Raw genomic sequence first — 15,067 nt, 5'->3', positions numbered from 1 at the left:
TAAAAAACAATGGGGTAGGGGCTCCTGGGTTGCTCAGTCAGCAACCCACTCTTGGTTTTGGCTGGAGTCATGATCTGAGGGTCATAGGATTGAGCCCTGGGTAGTGATCCATGCTGGGTGTGGAATCTGCTTGGGATTCTTTCCCCTCCCTTCTCCCTCCCCCGAGCCTCCCCACCATCTCTCTCTCTCTCTCTCAAATAAATAAATAAAGTCTTTAAAAAAAATAAAGAAACAATGGGGAAGTCATGTTTTAAGCATAAGGAAAGAACATGAATTGAGCCAGAACAGTGGTTTCCAAAATATTTTTGGTCAGGTAACCCTAGCAATAAAAAATATTTGAGCATTCCCCCTAAGTATGTCTATGGATAAGTTATTTATAAGTTCTATATATATTACTAAGTATGGATATAGAAAAGTTATTTATAAGTTACATACATACACTATTGTACTAATATAACATATATGTAATAATACACACACACAAGTGAAAATTCAGAACGATGAGATTCAAAGTATCTCTCCACAGAAGTCTTACCAATTACAAAGTATAAAATAGTAAGTCTGTAGTGGAGAAACCTGGCAGACATCATCTTAAATAAATGATTAAAGTTAACTATACCACAAGTAATTGGTAGAGATGTATCCATATCCTATGGCTTCTGACAAGATGTAATGAGAAAGGAACAATGTCACTTGTGTGGCATTCCTGCTAAAAATACATACCCTGATTTTAGTCACAAGGAAACATCACACACACTCAAATTAAGGAACATTTTGCAAAATACTTGGCCAGTACAATTTTTAAAAAGTCAAGGTTTTTTAAAAAAACAAAGAGGCCTAATCTTTCCCAGATTGGAGATGAATAAAGAGCAATGGATATGAGTCCTGGATTGGATCCTGGACCAGAAAAAGAACATTAGCGGGACAATTTGAAACATCTGAATAAAGCTTTTCGATGAGTTAATAGTATTTTATCAATATTAATTTCCTGGTTGGGAGAACTGTACTAATTGTTCATTATGTAACATGTTAACATTTGAGGATGCTGGAGAAAGAGTGTATAAGATTTCTTAATACTATTTTGCAATATTCCAAAATAAAAAATACTAAAAAGGATGGGACCTTTACAATGTAGCTATAGAAGTTCTTGGCGATGTATTCTTTCCTGAAACCCATGGACTGACATTTTTACATCCTGATCCTTAGTGTTTGTAGAATTCATATCTGGATACCTGCTAAAGCCTCAGAAGAAAGCCAGCCAGCATTTGAAAAAGGCAAAGATGATCATGTTAGAAACTCCCTTAAATTAATGTAACTTTTCAGAACAGCAATTTTGTGCATGTTTTTAAAAATGCTACTTAACTATTTGCCCAAGAAATTCCACTTCTAAGTACTTAATTGAAATCCATAATCGGAAATGGGGTTAAGGTATACAAAGACTTCATTGAGGTGTTCTCTATAAAATGGAATAATTGGAACCAACTTAGATATCCAAGAGTAGTTAAGTTTATAGTAAATCCATATGGTGGAATGCTTTGTAGCCCCTAGAGTCACCTGTTCCAAATTATTTGGTTGTGCAGAAGAATATTTATAATCTTAAGTGGAACAAATGATATAAAGTTATAGTTTTATTCCAATTATGAGTGCGGCAGGTTGTGTATGTACATAAATGTACCCAATATTGTCTTTGTAGTGTTAAAAATAAGGTGAGCAGTTTAGAATTTTTAAAAAGTAGAAATGGGTAATCATTTGTGCTTGGGATTCTAAAGAAATATTCTGGGCATGTGTCATCTAGTCTAAGGGCGATTAGGGGTCTAATTCGCTTACCCTAGGCAAGGTGAGGGTGGGGCATATATTAATGTAATCTCTCTGAATCTTCTTAAAATTAAGCCTTGTTTTGGGCGCCTGGGTGGCTCAGTCAATTAAGCTTCTGCCTTTGTCTCGGGTTGATCCTGCATCAGGTTCCCTGCTCAGTGAGGAGTCTGCTTCTCCCTCTCCCTCTTCCCCTCACCCTCTGCTCATGCTCTGTCTCTCACTTTCTGTCTCCCTCAAATAAATAAATAAAATCTTCTAAAAAATTAAGCCTTGTTTTAAAGAATGTAGGAAAAAAAGATACAAGCTAGTGCAAGTGTAGGATAAGCAAGCACGTGAATATTGTGTGGGGTTTGGTAACTTTGGTATCATTCTCAAAATTTGTGTTTTAGTTATCCTTTATAAGTTCTCCATAGTGATTAACAACAAAAAACCTAGAAGCACGAATGGTTGGTGTGCCTATCTTCAGTATCAGGAAGGAAACAGTGAGCTGGGAAGACTATATCCTTTCCCACAACCAGGCTGAGGGAGTCCACCAAAAGTCCAAGTGGATGAGAGAGCTTGAAAGAGGAGACAAAGGACAAGAGAGTCCCTGGGTCGTGCCACAGAAGGAGATTTAGAGCATAGGAAGCTACCCTAAATGTGAGCAAGAACCCTGGGACTAAGCAAAACAACAGAAGTTTAAGGATAATAAGAAATGTGAGGTAGCAAAAGAGAAAAATAATGCTGCACCAGTAAATGCTCTCTTCTCACTCCACCCCAACGAATCTCCAGCCCGTTTATATTATCACCATTAGTAGACATGTATTGAGTGCCTACTGTTAGTTCCTCCATCAATACAAAAGCATTTATTGGGCACCAACTGTGGGGAAGAGCCTTAAAGAACTTATTCTCAAATGGATCAAGATAGGCATTCATATGGGTCTCCCCATATATTTGTTCACTAGTTACTCTCAGGTCCTAGCATCCTTCATGGAGACACCTGCCATCTTTGACCAGTTCCTGCTGTTTTCCGTTCAGGTAGTACACTTTAAGCATCTCTTTACCCCTGGTCCTTACTCTTTGATCCATTTCACTGTCCCCACCAGCTCTCGCTCAATCCAAGATAGACTTCCCAGATCTGACCATGCAAAATGTCACTCTAGGAATGGAAGAAGAAAGAGAGGAAAGGGGAGGTGAAGAGGATACTTATTATCTCCCTTTCCACAATAAAGTCCCAAAGCCTAAATCCTGGGGAAGGGAGGAGTGAGAGGAAGATCTTTGGTGGCTCCACTGTACTTCTGAAATGAGCAAGTTCATCACTCTGCCACTACTTTCCCCCTGTGCCCTGCATTCTTCATCACTTATCTTTCTATGTGTAATATGCCAACATCTCCTAACTTTTATATTCTTGTCTTCCATTTTTTTATGAGTGGATATTTCTACCTGTCACAAGTGCACCCTAAATTGTGGGACTCTTCAAATCTGCTCCCCTTTCTTTACCTATCTCCGTTATTGTCTTCACCATTCACCAGAACCAGAAAGTTACCCCAGACTCTTTCCTTTCCCTCAGCTGCCCCACCCAAATGGCTATCAACTATCAACGAAAGGTCCCATCAGTTCTACCCAGATAAGCTCACTCATGTCTGTTCCCTCCTCTCCCACCTCATTACTCTGGCTCAGGCCTTCACTATCTCTCACTCAGACTATTGCAATCAGATTTTGCTGATCTTCCTGCTTCTGGCTCTCCCGTGTCCATTCTATCTCTTCTGGCCCAATCTTTCTCTCTTTCTCAGTCTCTCTCTTTCTCATTCTCTCTCTCTCTCTCATTCTCTCTCTTTCTCTTATTCTCTCTCATTCTCTCTTTCTCTCTCACACACACACACGTATACACACTCCTCTCAAATCTATTCTTTCTGATACAGCAGCTGGAATTATATACATAAGCTTCAGATACAGCCATTTCACACCCCTGCCTGAATCCCTGCAGTGGTCTTTTACCTGCTTAACCAAAGTCCCAACAAGAGAGCCTAGTTCCTGCCTTCCCCTCCAGCCTCTTTGTACTGCCCCCAGCACACAACAACCGATGAATCATCCCAGAACAGGGCATACTCTTCCCTTTCCTTAGAAAAGCCAAGCTCACTTCCCCACACCTGACTCCAACCCAATCCACCTGGCAAACATTCATTCATCCCTCATGATTTAAAGCAAATGTTTCACAAAAAACAATAAGTGTTGGTGGAGATGTGGAGAAAAAGGAACTCTCGTGCACTGTTGGTGGGAATGCAAACTGGTGCAGCCACTGTGGAAAACAGTATGGAGTTTCCTCAAAAAGTTAAAAATAGAACTATCCTATGATCCAGTGAATTCCACTACTGGGTATTTATGCAAAGAATATGAAAACACTAATTTGAAAAGATATATGCATCCCTATGTTTACTGAAGCACTATTTACAGTAATAGCTCAAGTGTCCATTGATAGATGAGTGGATAAAGAAGATGTTGTATATACACACTGGAATATTATTCAGCCATAAAAAAGAATGACATCTTGCCATTTGCAATGACATGGACAGAGTTAGAGATATAATGCTAAGTGAAATAAGTCAGAGAAAGACAAATACCGTGTGATTTCACTCTAGTGTGGAATTTAAGAAACAAAACAAACGAACAAAACAAAAAAGAGACAAGCCAAAAAACAGACTCTGAACTATAGTATAGAGAGCAAACTGGTGGTTACCAGAGGGGAGGCAGGTGGGGGGATGGATGAAATAGGTGATGAGGATTAAGAGTACACTTACCGTGATGAGCACTGAGTGATGCATAGAATTGCTGAATCACTATATTTTACACACCTGAAACTAATATAACTCTGTATGTTACCTATCCTGGAATTTAGATAGATGATAGATAGATAGATAGATAGATAGCTGATAGATAAAAATAAAGCCAAGCATTTCACTCTCTTCTTCATGTGGTAACTGTTGTTAATTCCCATTTCCCCTTTTACATCAGTTATATTGAGGGAGAACTGGCATAAAATAAAGTGCACCTATTTGAAGTGTACAATGTGATATTTGGACACATGTAAATACCCTTGAAATGATCACCAAAACTAAGATAATGAACATATCTTTCACCCTTCCTGCCCCCCATTATCCCCCTCTCCAGCCTTCCCCCACCCCCAGGCAACCACTGCTCTGCTTTCAGTAACTATACATTTGTTTGCATTTACTAGAACTTTATATAATTAGAAACGTAGAGTATACACTCTTTTTGTCTGGTTGCTTTTACTAATCATAATTATTTTGTTGTCAATAGTCTTTTCCTTTTTTATGGCTGAATGCCATTCCATTGTATGGATAAACCATGATTTGTTGATCCCTTCACCTGCTGAAGGACATGTGGATTATTTCCAGTACAGGACTTTTAGCATCAAGCTACTATGAACTTTCTTGTGCAAGTCATTGGGTGGACATATTGCTTTCATTTCTCTTGGGTAAATACCTAGGTGTGGAATGGCTGAATCATATGGTAAGTACATGCTTAGCTTTTTAAGAAATTGCTAAATAATTTTGCAAAGAGCCTGCCCTGTTCTACGTTCCCACCAGCAGTATCTGAGAGTTCTGAGTCCTCTACATCCTCTCCAGTGCTTTTTTATTGTCTCTGTGATTAGTGTCATCCTGGTGAATGCCAAGTAAGACCTCATTATGGTCTTAACTTACATTTCTCTAATGACTAATGAGCATCACGTGTTTGTCATCTTTATGTCTTTGTTAGTGAAATGTCCAAATCTTTTGCCCAATTTTTTTTTAAAGATTTTATTTAGTTAGTTAGTTAGTTATTTTAGAGAGTGGGATAGAGTGGGGGGAGGGGCAGAGGGAGAGAGAGAATCTTAAGCAGGCTCCATGCCCAGTGCAGAGCCTGAACACGGGGCTCGATTACATGACCCTGAGATCATGACCCCAGTTGAAACCAAGAGTTGGACACTTAACCGACTAAGCCACCCAGGCACTCCTGCCCAGTTTTTCATTGCTTTTGGATTTCTTATTATTAAGCTTTGACAGCTCTTTATATATTCTGGATATAAGTTCTTTATCAGATATTTATTTTTAAATATTTACTCCCTGTGAGCAGCTTATATTTCATTTTTTAACATTTTCTTTTGAAGAACAGGTATTCTAAAATTTGATGAAGTCCAAGTTATCAATTATTCTTATTTGTTTGTTGGCATCATATCTAAGAAATCTTTCCCTAACCTGAATTCACAAGATTTTTCCTCTGTTTTCTTCTGTAAATTTTATAGCTTTAGATTTTACATCTAGGAGGTGTTCAAAGTATTTTGAATTAATCCTAAATGGGGTATAAGGTATGGCTCAAAGATCATTTTTTATATATAGATATCCAATTGTTTTAGCACCATTTGTTGAAAAGACAATCCTACCTCCATTGAATCAACTTGGTACAAGTTCTACCAAACACACCTTGTTTTTATAGCTTATAATAAAGTATTGCAACATTTTGAATTTATAATCCCTATCACTCTAATAGAAAGCAGTTATTGAACATGGAGGACCATGCATGTCTTAATAATTTTTTAAATATCCTAGGTGAAATTCAATCAATCCATCAATCAGGTTGGACCAATAAGAGAATAGTAGGTAGAAAATCAAGAGAGGTTTCAGATATGAAAACTGACCTCTTGAGACCAGGAGATACGTAATGGATATTACTTCTCAACTGTAGTTTCTCCCATGGTAGAAGCTCTAAAGAAGACATGAGGGAAGCAAACAGTGTCAAAGGAAGAGGAAATCTGAAGAGGTAATACACTCGGGATAAAAGAGGACAGGGGAATCTGCATAAAGAGAGAGAGAAGAAAGAGAGAGAGGGAGGAAGGGAGGGAGGGAGAAGAGAGGGAAGGAAAGAGGGAAAAGAAAGAAAAAGAGAAGAGAAAAGGAAAAGAAAAGAAAAGGAAGGGGAGGGGAGGAGAGGAGAGGAGAGGAGAGGAAAAGGAAAAGGAAAAGGAAAAAGAAAAGGAAAAGGAAAAGGAAAACTATTCAGAAACTATTAGGCAGGCAGTATGACTGTAAGAACCTGACAAAACATCCTAAATCTTTGCCCCTACCCCTATTCTTCTGACAAGTTTCCTATTCTTTTTCAAAAATTGATTTAATTTAAATTCAATTAATTAAAATATAGTATATTATTAGTTTCAGAGGTAGAGTTCAGTGATTCATAGGTCTTATATAACAGCCAGTGCTCATTACATCACATGCCCTACTTGTTGTCCATCACCCAGTTACCCCATCCCCCCACCCTCCTCCCCTCCATCAACCCTCAGTTTGTTTCTTATGATTAAGAGTCTCTTATGGTTTGTCTCCCTCTTTGATTTTGTCTTGTTTTACTTTTTCCTCTCTTCCTTTCCTCTTTACCTTGCATTCCCACCAACAGTGTAAGAGGGTTCCCCTTTCTTATCTTCTATCTGCTCCTCTGGAATGATTAGCAGACAACCCTTACAACACAGAGTCTATCTGGGGAGCTAGCAAGGAAGAATAGATAGAAGCTTTCTGTCCCATTCCCCAGAGAGAAGAGCACACCAGTGTGTGGCCCTCCACCTGGAGAGAGAAGGGGAGTAACAGAATCCCTGAACACTACAGTGGGAGAGAAGAGACTCGGACTAGAAAGATCCTTTATTTCTTGTAACTACTCTGTGCAACACGCTAGTGTCTGTGGTGGACATACAAGATACACACTTCTCAGTCTGATATCAGACAGACTTGGATAAACACTAAAGAATTTGGAGAAAGGAACATTTAGTTGTGTCTAAAGAATCTTATGAAACTTCGTAGAAGAAGGGTCATTTGAGCTGGAAAATAGGGAAGAATTTCAAAAGGTGCCTATGGAGGGGACCTTTCCATAGTTGCAGGTTGACCATGAACCTAGATAATGCCTCCTGCTGTGTACATCTCTAGAGATATCAACACCTGCGTCTGTCCATTGGTCATTTTAATATCTCTATTCTGTGACCATGCATTTAAATGCATCTTCCCCAGTAGAAGAATGCAGGATCAGAGTCTGCGTGGTTACCATTTTGCAGTGCAACTCCTATAATGGCTATTGGTTTAGTCAATGTTGATGATAGGGACAATGAGATAAAGATGATGATTTTGATGGCACTATCAACTTAATTTCACTTGAAGAAGAAAGAGTTTGGATTGCTTCTTGCTTTGTTGTTTGCATGTTTTAATAAATGCCTAAGTAAGGGTAAAAAGGTATGCTTGCAATGATCCATGTGAGATCAACACTTGTCGTTCTCAACAAAAGCTCTCTTTTCTGTTGTCATGAAATCTTCTAGAAGAGCTGAGGGTGGAAAATTTAACAGTTGACAATTCAGAGTTGGACTCTAGGGTGTAGATGCTGCAGGCATGCTAAAATTTCCTAGGAGAGCAGGTAAAGAAGTAGCTTATCATCCTGCCATTAAACTGAACTTTCAAATGAGTCAGTTATATATACATATATATTTTTTACTGTATTCATTTGACTGTAAATTTTCAGATTGATCAAAACAGCAACCAACTTAGATAAAAAAACTTGAGGAATTGAAGCCAGAGTTAGATATCAGAGGCAAAAACAATTAATGATCATAACTAATTTTTTGAATTGAATTGCAAGTAAACTAAGTAAATCACAAAATGTAATTTAAATGTTCCCATATTTCAATATACGTCACAAAACCTGTGTGCCTTTCAAATTAAGTCCACAATCACTAAGAAAATAACACTTTTAATCCTCGGTGAAAGCAAACAATCAATTCATTCCACAGAAAATTCTCAACATTCTGCAGGGAGAAAAAAGCTAAGATTTCTAAATTATAATTCAGTGGCCTATTTAAAGGCCTGGCAGGTGAGTGACACTTCGTAGAAATTTTGAGAGGCTGTGCCTGCAGCAATGAAGAAGAAAACTTACATTTCAGAGCAACCTTTATTGGTCAAATGTTTTACTTTTTAATCTTACTTTACTGAGTCCTCATCAATACCTTTAAAATAGAGAGACACATTCATTATTATATTACTATTTTGCTGTTGTTGTTACTACTAATCCAGTGGGGCACATTTCACTTTCAGTTTTTTAGTCAATACATAAGAAGGAAATTAAGCCAAAATTACCCTCATAAAGTCACTTAAACACACTTTCATGTCTAGGAATAAACGCTTAGGAACTCCAACCATTTATTAACTTCTTATCTCTCTGCTTCTGGTTTCTGTGCTGCTTCTCCTGCTGCAAATCATTCCCTTTCCCTGCCCCTTCCCAACCCCCCTTCCCTTCCCCCCATTCCCCTCCCCGTCCCCCCCCCCCCCCCCCCCCCCCCCAGCCATCTCCCTATCCTCCTCTCTCCATAGCTGCTTTTAGGCAAGTTAAATATGTGCTTGAAGCAAGTACATTGTCATTCACTGAGCCTCTAGTATGTGCCAGGAACTGTGCTAAGTTCTTTGGTTGTATATTATTTCTAATGCATAAAGAAATTTGAGAAGTATGGAACTTCATCCCTATTTTACATAAGAGGAAATAAAGCTCACTCACAGAGTTTTAAGGAATGTGTCCAAGATCACAAATGTGATAAAGTCTGAACCCAAATTTTTCTGACAACTTTATATCTTATATAGTATGCTGGGATCTTAGTCAAACTGGTTGGTTGGTGTGGTGACAAATATTGAGACAAATTCCCTTCATGGACTTCAGAACCTTAGCTTTGGGCCCAAACTTTGAAAGTCAAAGGTCTTCAACCTTCAAATAAACGAACCTGCAATTTGGGTAGACGGCCACTAGGTGGCGGGCCTTCAACTGTTACTTTGTTATTCAAATGGCAATTACCACTCTGTTTGAGAGTCTCCATCACTTACTACCACCGGTGTGTCTCACAAGTCTGTTATGCACTCCAAGCCCTGCCTGCCCTGTCTGAGAATGAAATAGCATTAGTAATGATGTCATACATGGGGTCTGAGGATTAAATGAAATAATGGGACCGAACAGGCGTTCAATGTACATTAACTTCCTGTAATGCTTGAACTTCTCTCTTAATCCAGCAGCTCATGCGGTATTCTAGACTGTTCTTTAACAACAAGGAGTACACTTCAGCCCTCTCTGTTCCTCCGATACACTACATCTTGTTTGCCAGCCCATAAAATCCAGCCCCTCCCAGCAGATTCTCACATTTTGCTGCCCACATTCCAATTTTAAAACATATATATACATATATATATCAGTATCATATTTATAAAGATAGCATCTCAGAGAAACTTCTAAAGAAATACTCAAGATTGCCAATGTGCATGGGATGATTACTGGGTACCTGGTAACATGCTAAGCACTTGAGAGGTATAATTTTATTTAATCTTCATAACAAGCTTATGAAGTTGGTTCATAAGAATAACGCCGATCCCAATATTATTTCCATTTTGTATATGAGGAAATGGAACTTAGAGGGGGATAGCTAACTGGTGCAAAGTCATATAGGTAGTAAGAGATCAGCTTAGATGTAAATGAGCTGACCTATTGCATAGCCCGAGAGCGTAACCACATATCAGTGGTTATTAACCTTGACTTCACACCACACTAACTTGGGAACATTTCTTGAAAGCGCTGGAACCTGTCCATACCCACGGAATTAGAATCTAAGTATGTTCACTTGCACTGGTGATTGGGTTATGGCAACAGACTTGCAATCAACCAGTTACACTTTTCTGCCCCCAGTCATAACAACTAACTTGGGGCCGAATTCTGTACCTTTCTCACTAGTCCTGAAATCTTCTTTCTCCTTAAAATGAATTCTAAATGTTCAGGGAGTTTGTACTCAACCTTGTCAAAGCACCTCTTGCTGCTTATCTAACAAACCCCGCCTCACTCCCTCTCTCTTGCTGTTAGAAGAAGAATAACTGTCAGGGAACAAGATAAAGAAACAGTTTCTCCTCTGTGGTTTCCTGTTTCTAGTTCCACTGCATCTTTTTCTGCTACTCTGTCCTTTTGCCACTTGAAAGAAGTAAAAAGAGGGGGGAAAAAAGTGATAGAGTCACATAATCCCATTGAGACCCAAAAGTGGCCAGGGGCTGGGTATTTAGAAGACAATGTGATTCTACACTTTTCATGGGAAAGAAATGGCAAGTTGCCTTTTACCATTTAAATATCTAGCTGGGTGTAGCTTACTTAATTTAATGATAACAATGAATAAAATTAGCCAGTGGGCTCAACCAGTTTGCTCTATCAACACTCAGTAGACTCTTCCTTTTCTGCCTTAGTTAGGAAATTATTCAACAGTATTTCTGTTCTCAGCAAATCTAAATATCAGGGCCTAGCCCTGCCTCAGTGCACACATTAGCACATGTTCTTTGTCAATGTACTTATTTTCTCTCTACTTTCAAATTTTTCCTCTGTAAAATTGAATGATTATACTAGACGACTTCCAAAGTCATATTCAATTCTAAAATGCTATGATTTTATCACACTTTAGGACTATTAACAGTTAATATAATTATTTTCCCTTCAAATGAGAAGGGAGAGAGGCTGATTGTCAGGAGCTCTTGATGGAAGACACTTGGGTTTTCAGACGATCATGAGCTCAGTTAGCAAATGCTGAAAAGAACATGGTATTCTAGGCTACATCATAAGAAGTAGGGTTTTCAGACAAAAGGAGGTGAAAGAACCATCATACTTTTTGTTATTCAGCTGACATTTGGTTACATATGTTTAGTTCTGACCAGTGTAACCTTAGGAAAGACACTGGCAATGTAGAGCGCATCCCAAGAGAGGCAAAAAAAAGACAGGTGTCTCAATCATTACATATGAGGAGCAGCAGAAGAAACTCAGAATGTGTGATTTCAAAACCAGCATGTCACATATATGAATAGCGTCCACATAGCCACATATATGAATGGTTGCCATGTAAAATTCAATTTATTCAACGATGGTCCAGAAAGCACAACCAAATGTAAGAGTTGAAAATTACAGAGAAGCAGTTTTGCTTTTGACTAAAAAGAACATTCTAACAAGAGTTACTCAAAAGTAATTGGATTTCCTTGAAAATATGTAATTCCATTTCACTAACCATATATAAGCAGCGGCTATATGGTCAGCTATCGTGGCTTTTGTCACATGGCTTTCTTGATTTGGACCAAGCTCAGTTAAAGGATGTCTATGGTCCCTGACAAATCGAGACTCTGAAGCTGCAAGTACATTACTTCCCAGCCACCATGCAGCCAAAAGGATATTTAGGTCAATTCTTTTGCTGAATTGAAGAGAGCAGATGACAGGTAGAAAAATATCTTTTCCTTTTTGTTCTAAAGAGTTTATAATTAATATCCACCCAGTCTGAAAAGGTAAAGCAGGCCCATTAATTTATATCCAGTTCCAAATCTCTCAAAACTGTGCCTAGGAACAGAAGATCACGGTGCATTTCTCCCATCAATCACCTGCTTCTTTTCCATGATTACATCTAATGTGGTCTTGAATCAGAGAGTTTTTAAATTTTTCATCAGGACTAAATCTATAGAAAGTCATCTTATATTTTTATAATGAAATCAGGGTCCCTTAAAAGCAAGAATTACTGTGCTAAGTAGCTACCCCATAAACCAGATTCTTTGATACTATATTTCAAGGACAATCCATGAGACTATGGCAAAATAAAGGTCAGCTTGAATATTTACATTAAATGAGGCAGGGGGTTAGAACAAATGGGCATCTGCTGAAGAGATAGATGATCTCTCATCATTCACCCTAGCATTCAGTTCATTGAATGTGATTTGGCCTCCAGGTAGCCAAGGAATTCCAGATTGGATCCAAATCTCTTTCCTGTAGTTTGAAAACACTTGCCTGCTCTCAAGATGTTATGGTCACTTCTGCTTTTGCATCAAACCAAGGGCCACTCCAGTAATGTCCCCCTAGGCAGCAAATGAACCCAACCTTGTTTGTGAATCATGGCTCCTAAACGACAAAGACAAAAACAGACATGCTCTCAGAACCTGAATTAAGAATATAGATGCTCTTTTCAATGGTTAATAAGGCTAAGAGAGAAAAATGCTTCTCCCTTGTAGAGTAGAAAGAATCAGAATGATGAATGAAAGCACACATTAGGTTTTCCTGGGTTTGAACACCTCTGGGTTAGTAGTTGACAAGCAGAGAGGAAGGGTGTTGGGAGAGGAGAGGAAAAGTCCTCAGAGCACTACTACTCCTAAGGAGCGCCATAGGTGATTGAGGCAGGAAGTTTGGGGCAGGCAGAAACACAAAAGGAGGAGACAGGTAAATTCTAATTTTTAGAAAGGTACTGCCACTGGGGCGCCTGGGTGGCTCAGTTGGTTGAACGTCTGCCTTCAGCTCAGGTCATGATCCTGGAGTCGCAGGATCGACTCCCACATTGGACTCTCTCTGCTCAGGGGTAGTCTGCTTCTCCCTCTCCCTCCCTCTGCCCCTCACCCAGCTCATGTTCTCTCTCTCTCTCTCAAATAAATAAATAAAATCTTAAAAAAAAAAATGTACCGCCCCTGAATCCCAGATAAAGGTGCATAAAGAAAAGTCATTCGTCTTAATTCCAATAACTCTAACACGGGATCTTTTTCATGACTGTATTCCCCCAACACCGTGAATGCGAAGTCCCCAGTTTCTCCACGTCCACTATCTTCAACCATTATTACCTTTCCTCTTCTTAGAAACCTGTTGGCAGCATAGGAGCTGAAAAGCAAGTTACACCGAGGACATAATAATTCATAGGTGTTGGGAGGTGACTCTTTGGGGCTACTTGCACTGTCCCAGGGTCATAACCTGAGTCCTCGGGCTCTCCTGTAGAATGTGGCAGTCAGCCTGAGGGAGGTGGATAGGCATTTGTGGGCAAGGGTCTTCCAAACATCCTCAAATCAAACCCAGATGCAGAAATATGCCATGAAGGTCTCCTTTCAAAAGAATGGCCACGACTGCTGAGTCCCTGATGGAGTTTTGCTCAGAAACAGGCAGTATTAAAAATGTCTCCTTGGCTTCTGGCATCATGGGAGCTGTCCTGGAAACAGAGTAAGGAACCCGCCCCCGCTCCCCGGCCACCATATTTGAGTGCCTGAGGTGCCAAGGCCTTCAGAGCCTCACCAATCACAAGTGTCTCTTTAACACAGCTGCGAATTAATCTCTTTATACATATTGAGTACCTCCTAGATATCAGACCCTGTGCTGGGAGGAGGCAGGCAGGGCTCCTCCCCTCAAGGAACTGACAATCTAAACCGCAGCCAAAGACCTTTTTTTAAGTCACACTGTGACGGCAAAACTTAAAGTAATAATGCATGTAGGAATCTGAACTAAACCTTACTGTTTATTTTTTTCCAAGTGTGTGTATTCCAGAATTTCTGGGGTTTGCTGGTTGCGTTATACAATATCATGCAATGTAAATACCAACATAGTGTGTGGATGATTATTTCGGAACTAATGTTTATGCTTAATGCCAAGATTCAGCCTTGATCTCCGAGGATCTTCCCACAAATGGAAAAGAAACCCCAAATTCTCTGGGATAAGTAAACTTCGTCGTCTCAAGTTGTGGATGATAAATCTGCTGCTCTCTCTTCAAAAGAATCATGGAATCATAAAAAAAAGAAACTTAATCAATCAAATCCTTGTCTTTTGAAGTCTTAAAGTCTGTTATTGATTATCCTCTCCCAATACGTATAAGGTTAATAAAAAATCATAAATACGCCATTTGCAACAACATGGATGAACCTTGAGGGCATTATGCTAAGTGAAATAAGTCTGACAGAGAAAGACAAATACCGTATGATCTCACTTATATGTGGAATCTAGAAAAAAAAAAACCTCATAGATATAGAACAGATTGGTGGAGGCCTGGGTGGGGGTGGGGGTGGAGGGGGGAGAGTGAAATGGGTGAAGGTGATCAAAAGGTACAGGTAAAATGAAGAGGTCATGAGGATGTCATGCACAGCATGGTGACTGTAGCTAATAATACTGTATTGTGTGTTTGAAAGCTGCTAAGAGAGTAGATCATACAAGTTCTCATAACAAGAAATTTGTAATTATGAATGGTGACAGATGTTAGTGAGATTTAATTGTGTTGATCATCTTGCAATATCCACAGATATCAAATCATTATGTTGTACACCTGAACCTAATATGATGTTATATGTCAATGATACACAAATACACCCATAAATATCACAAATACAAGTATAAATATATATGAATCTTTCTTTCTTTCTTTCTTTCTTTCTTTCTTTCTTTCTTTCTTTCTTTCTTT

The sequence above is a fragment of the Mirounga leonina genome, unplaced genomic scaffold (genome assembly GCF_011800145.1).
Source record: "Mirounga leonina isolate KUSES-001 unplaced genomic scaffold, KU_Mleo_1.0 Mir_165, whole genome shotgun sequence".
Classification (NCBI taxonomy): Eukaryota; Metazoa; Chordata; class Mammalia; order Carnivora; family Phocidae; genus Mirounga; species Mirounga leonina.
This window is presented reverse-complemented; position numbering follows the sequence as displayed.